We start from the raw sequence: 6,700 nt of genomic DNA, 5'->3' as shown, positions 1-6,700 counted from the left end.
GGTTGGTATTTGCAAGATGTCTTTATATAGTTTTGTTTTATATATATCTCATAAATAAAAAATAGCTATTTATTCTAATAACTCTGTATTTAAATAGAAGACTGGTCTATTTGCATCTATTATAAACATTCATGTATTTGATATTATGTGTACCATTTCATTTTGTTTTGTTTATCGTCTTTATTCTTTGATTGTTTATCTTCTTTACTGTGTTCCATTGCATATGTAATATTTTTATTCTCCTCATTCTTCTTCTGTTAGTTTATATGCTGTTGATCATGTCTCTAATTGCTTACCATTAATTTTTTTTTTTTTAGGTGAGGCAACCCTTGGTTGACCTCACTGGTTGCAAGGACCTTGTCAGTTTACAATCCCTTATTTTTTATTTTTTACGCCTATAGCACCTAGTCTGCCTACGTGGTCTCCCATCCAAGTACTAACCAGACCCGACCCTTCTTAACTTCCAAGATCAGATGGGATTGGGCTTTTTCAGGGTGGCATGGCTGTAGACACTTGCCATTAAATTTTATTGTGCTAACTTATCTGTACTTTTTTTAAAAAATTAACAATAATTCAGTACTTCCTTTCTCTTTCTGACTATTTTTTATCTATCTAAAGAAAAGCAAAGCAGTTCCCACCATCTGGTCTTTAAATGTTTTAGTTTTATCCTTTTAAAGTTTAGTTATTTTTATATTAAATAGTTAAGTCTACCAACATATTTTTGTCAGTTTTTATGCTCATTGTTTTCTATACCCCATGCCTAACTTCTGGGTTTATTTTTCTTTAACTACAACTTCTGCTAGATTTTTGTTTAGTCATTGGCAAAATAAACTCATTCAATCTATGTATGTCTGAAATATTTGCATTTGTTCCTCCCTCACCCAACAGAGCAGTGAGCTTGGTTGTGTTTCTGTGTGTTGCATCCAGTGCAGTTGGCCTCTTCCACGCTGCAGAAGCTGGAATTCTCACTGGGATCAAAAAAAGCCAGTCTGCCCTTGCCTACCATCCCACCCCACCTTTATGTTTATGGCAATTTTGCTGAATGGCTTATTTATAAGTCCAACTATTTCTCTTTACTTTCTCCTTTTATGTTTTATCTTCCATAACAGTATACTTGGTGAAGAGGGCAGTGTTTGAAACAGATTCACTCTGTGATCTTAAATTGAATCCCTTTCCCCCATTTCAAATTCTTGTTTTTCCAAAACGCTTTTTATTCTGAAGTTTTTACTTGTTTGTTACAACATTATTTTTTTGTATAATGTATGTAATTTTTAATTTTATTTTATTATTAGTTTCAGGTATACAGTACCTTGGTTAGACATTTATAGTTTATAAAATGATCCCCCTAATTGTTCTTTCTCTCCTCTGGCTCTCCATCTAGTCAATACATTAATGCTAACTGCATTCCCTATGCCACGCTTCTCATCCCCATGACCACTTATCAATTACTAATTTGTAACAAAATAATTTTTTATTAAGATGAGAAAGCCAAAAATTTCTCATTTCTTCTGACGACAGATTTTGGTCCTCAGTAAACTTTCATTATATTAAATAATGAAAAAATTTATAATTTAAATCAAGCATGTTATAGTTTTTTTATTATTAAATTTGACTTCAGTTGAGGTTTATGGAAGTTTAGACTAGTGAGCTATTAATTCTGATAAGGATTAGAGAAGGATTCACAGATTAAGGGACATTTGATCTGTGTCCTAACTGGTGAATAGGAGTTCACCATACTAATAAATGATGTGGGGTTCAAAGCAAAAAATCAGGGATCATAAACTGGCCTACAAGATATAATTTGTCTTGCAAAGTGGTTTCAAAATATGAGCCAATATTTTAAACCCAAGAGACTTCAATAAAAATTAGGATTTCTAGTTTCTGATTAAAAAAAAAAAAAAAGATCATAAAAGTTTTGGTAAAACTGGGCCAGCCCTCCAGCACTCCACTGGGCTGGAGCTGAGTGGTTCTGCCCCTTTTTGACAGGGTATGGGGTCTTCACAGGCTTCCTTTTGATGCTATTCTCTCCCTTGCATCACCTGCTTGTGATACAGGCTTGTTGCCCCTTCAGACAGCCTTGCAGCCTTCAAAGGTACACAATGCATTTAGAAAAGCTTTTAAAACAGAATAGCAATATGATCCAGTCTTTGTTTTTATGAAGCAACTCTGGTTGTTGAGTGGTTGGGCAGGGAGGAAGGGGAACAATTTAAAAGCAGAGGAACCAATTAGGAGGCTATTGCAATAGTCCAGGAGGAAGATGACAAAGTGCAAAACTATCAGCAACAGCAGGACTGCAGGGGAGGGTACAGAATTAGAGAATTTTTAGAAGTAGAATAAAAAAGACTTGGAAATGAATTGAATGCCAGTTGTGAGGGAAAATGTGTCAAAGATGATTCAAATGCTTCTGGCTTTGGGAACTGTGTGTTGCCTTCAGCTAAGCCATGGAACTCAGAAGAAAGTAAAAGTTCTGCTGAAACTATAATTGTGCTTTTTTTTATGACCTCTTTTGATCAGAGGCTAAATCTTAGTTATCTTTGTGTCCCCAGCTTCTAATACATCTCCTGAAAGGGCTTCAATAAATAAATGTTGAATTGAACTCAATTAAGCTTATTGATTTTTAGTTGTTTGTAGGAAGGTCATTCAGATGGAAATGTCCAGAAGTCAATTTGTCATTTTAGAGCTCAAGAGAAAGTTTAAAGCTGGAAATAAGTTTGAGTCTTGTCTGGATATTCACTTTCTTGACTGATTTCCACAAGCTGTATTTTATTAAGGCATACTTATTGATAGTATATCTTGATTTTGTTAATTTTTATGATTGTCACATGTGCTTAAATATTGTACTAACAAGGAGATATTGACATATTCACTATTCACTGTATCCCCTCTGTGCCTTTAAGAGTAATATAAGCCATAAGAAATTTTTTCTCCAAAAGACATTTCTGATAGACTCTAAAATGACAACAAATCTAACTTCTTATAGAGTCATCAGACAATGTGAAAGGAACTCAAATGATTTAAGAATACATCTAACTTCACTAAAGTTTCAAGTAGCAATTAATTTCAGAAAAATAAACATTCAAAACGATAGAAACAGTGTTCTAAGCAAACATTGTTTGCTCAAAAGTAATGTCTACACAATATTTAAAAAAAAATCAAGTGGTCATTGTTTACATTGTTATTTTTTAGTTTCAATTTGCTATGTTGAAGGAAAAAAGAAATATAGTCTGCCATCCGCATCCTCTCCAGAGTTTATCTTTCCCTTGGTAAGTAGGTAAAAAAGAAAAAAAAAAAAAAAAAAGGTCACACAGCTTTCTTCAGTTTCCCGTGGTTTTGGTCTTCATTCACAGTTTCCTGTGGTACTTGGTAATTCAACACTTAAAAGACCTCAAGGGATCTTGACTTTGTAACTCTACCCTGTCCCCTGCCTGGAGACACTACAGAATTGTTACCTTGGTAACCACTCTAGAAGAAGCCAGCACTACCCAGGGTTAGAGCACAAAAACAGTTATGATGACACAGAAGAGAAGTGAGAATTCACAAAGGAGTGTTCTTTTCTATTTTCTAACTGTTTTTTTTCTCCTTTTACTTTTCATTGACAAAAGTAGACAATTCAAAAAAGAAAAGTGAAATATGATTTTCTCCATGCACCTGTCACCCAGCTACAAAACCCTTCGACTCAGGGTTTTGCTTGTTTAATCTGTTCTACCATCTGCTTCTTCCCTTCCCCACAACAATGGGAATACTTCGAGGCAAATCCTTGCTATTACTTTATTTTATTCATAAATACTTCAGTATGCATTTCAAAAAGATAAGAGCTCTTTTTAAAAACATAAGATGTTATTCTTGCCCCCAAAAGAAATATTCTCTAATGTTATCAAATATCTAGACTGCGTTTGAACTTCTCTTATTATACAAGACACTGTATTTTTGTTAAACCATTGGGCTGATTTGGATATCGATCCAAATAAGATCCACATATTACATTGTTGGATAGGTCCTTTATCTCTTTTCATTGTTAAGTCTCTCCTCCCTTGTTTTTATACTGGCGATTCATTGTTAAAGAAATGATAATTTATTCCTGTAGAGTTTATTATATTCTAAGATTTTGCTGACTACATCTGTATCACATTATTTAATGTGTTCAAACTGTAGTTAGATCTAGAAGCATGATTTAATTCAGGTTTAAATTTGAGATATAATGTAGAAGTACATAATATTCAGCTGCTTCTCTTTCAGTGATATTAATGGTCATTGATGATCAATGCCTAGATCCATTATTTTATGAGAAGTTTAAAATATGGTGATATTTTGTCATTCCTTTGTCATCTATTTGTCATGCAACAGAAGTAAACGTTTAATTCTTTCCTCTTATTTACTAGTTTTCAGAATAATAAATTAGTTTTCTAGCAGCCACCAACTTTTAAAAGTGAGTTTTTCAATATCATTTTATTCCCATGGATTTTAGCATGATGCGTTTCAGTGTATTTCAATAATTTCCTATTGGTACTCAAAGTGTCCAACCTTTGGCCTTTAAGAGCCTCTTGAAATTCGCTCCTATATCCTTTTGACAGAACCCCAGTAGTCTATTGATTTCTTTATTTTTTGGTATAATAAAAAGTAGACTTTTGGTATATTAGGTAGATAGATATCTAGTATACATCCTTCTCTGAACCAAGAATCAGACATTTCTCCAATGTACCCTGCTCTCCTTTTAGCAGTATATTAAATGTAAAGACCAGGGTTTGGGCATATTCTTATTTTTACCACTATAAAGTATGAGGAATACCAGCTACAGTGGCTGTATTTTAGTTCCTTGAATGTGCTCCTTCCCACCATAGGTCAATTACACCTGCTAGTCCCTCTGTCTGGCACACTCTCCTCTCCCCTCTTCATCTACTTTTCTATCCCCTACTCAACTTTCATATTTCAGCTCAATCCTCACTATCCAGGATGACTTTTTCGATTTTTTGACATGATCAATGTCCCCTACTATATGCTCTCAAAGAGCACATCTTTCAATATATGGTGGTTTTTGCTCATTATTATGTCCCGAGGGCCAAGCCAATGCCTGACATAGACTAACCCTCTATAGTGGGTTAATTATTGTTCCCCCAAATTCATGTCCACATGCAGTTTCAGATTGTGGCCTTGTTTAGAAACAGGGTCTTTGCAGACTATCTATTTAAGATGAAGTCATAGGGCATTAGGATGGGCCCTAAATCCAGTGACTGGTGTTCCCATACAAGGAGACCTCACAGATACACAGGGAATGAGACCATGTGAAGGTCTGAAGACAGGGTTAGAGATTGGAGTGGTGCCATTGACCAAGGAATTTTTTGCCAGGGACCCCCAGAAACTGGAAAAGGCGAGAAAGGATTCCTCCCTAGAGCCTTCAGAATGGATAGCCTTGCTGACTGGCATCTTGATTTCAGACTACTAGCCTCCGGTGCCGCAAGAGTGTAAATTTCTGTTGTTTTAAGTCACCCGATTTCTGGTCTTTTTTTAAGGCAGCCCTAGAAACTAATACAATGGGTATTACATTTTAAAGCTGTATTAGGAAGTGTGATTGCTTTAAAAATCACTACAAACGATATCAAACACACAAAGGTAGTGCTTCTTAACTTCCTTTCCCAGAAAAAGACTCCCTCACCCCACGAACTTCACTTCTCCTCATTTCTGAGAGTTCTCGAGGCTTGACTTTGGCCGATGGAGAAATCCTTACTAAGGAACGCAGTGTGGTACAGAGATTCCTGCTTGGGAAAGGTCGGGGTGATGGGCGGACTCTCTCAAAGCTGCTAGCGGAATGGTAGTGTATAATTGCAGACAAAGAAGGCAAAATACAAAGAAAAAGTAGAACCTTAAAACAAAATTTTGCGAAGCCCTCGAGAATCAGAGTCTTTCCGTTTGAAAATCAGTGTTATCAAAATGAACCCTCCCACCCCGAGATATCTTGGGTCACCAATCTGCTCCTGTTTGAATATTTGTCAAATCTATAGCTAGACTCACCTAGCTCCTTCGTCAAAAAAAAAAAAAAAAATTATATTCCCTTCCTTAAATCCGTCTCCCTTTTCTTGCACCACAGCTGCTCACTCATTATGTCATTACATAAGAACATTTCTGCTTCTCATCCATTATTCGAAATACCCTAAACAGCTAAACTTTAATACTGAGTAACTCACTGTAATCAATGAAGGTTTTAATTTGCGAGTTCTGTCAAGCAAGCCAAAATAACTCGTTCTAAAGTGCTCCAAAATATAGGCTAGATACTATTTAACCTAGAAATTATGCATGGCAACTGTAAAGTTTTATTATGATTTTAAATTAATGCCTTACTCAATAAGTGCAAAATAGTGAATTATATGCTTCTCTTCATTTTAAAGGGAATCCAAACTAAGGGTTTTCTGGGTGAATTGTCACCAAAGACTCTACCTCTAGAATTCTCCTTATTTTATACCACACTTGGCTTGATTGAGAGATTAGTGTCATGTAGTAGAAATGCTATTCAGTACTGGATCTGAGGCCTGACTTTGCTACTTCTAAGCTGTGCAAAATTGGGCAGGCCAGTTAAACGTGATTAAGTGAGTGAGGGAAGGAGTCTCTAATGGCAGTGCTTGGTACACAGCTGGCATTTAACAAGGATGAGCGTGTTATGTCATCAGATCTAGAATGTAATGATTGGGAGCGAAGGACTATTGAGTGA

The 6,700-nt window shown here is 35.6% G+C and overlaps 1 pseudogene; it reads right to left on the bottom strand.

Moving 5' to 3' along the window:
* Positions 1 to 392: 392 nt before the first annotated feature.
* LOC112482635 lies at positions 393 to 511 on the bottom strand (annotated as a pseudogene).
* Positions 512 to 6,700: the final 6,189 nt, after the last annotated feature.

Source organism: Pteropus alecto, unplaced genomic scaffold (genome assembly GCF_000325575.1).
Source record: "Pteropus alecto unplaced genomic scaffold, ASM32557v1 scaffold185, whole genome shotgun sequence".
Taxonomy (NCBI): domain Eukaryota; kingdom Metazoa; phylum Chordata; class Mammalia; order Chiroptera; family Pteropodidae; genus Pteropus; species Pteropus alecto.
This window is presented reverse-complemented; position numbering and strand designations above follow the sequence as displayed.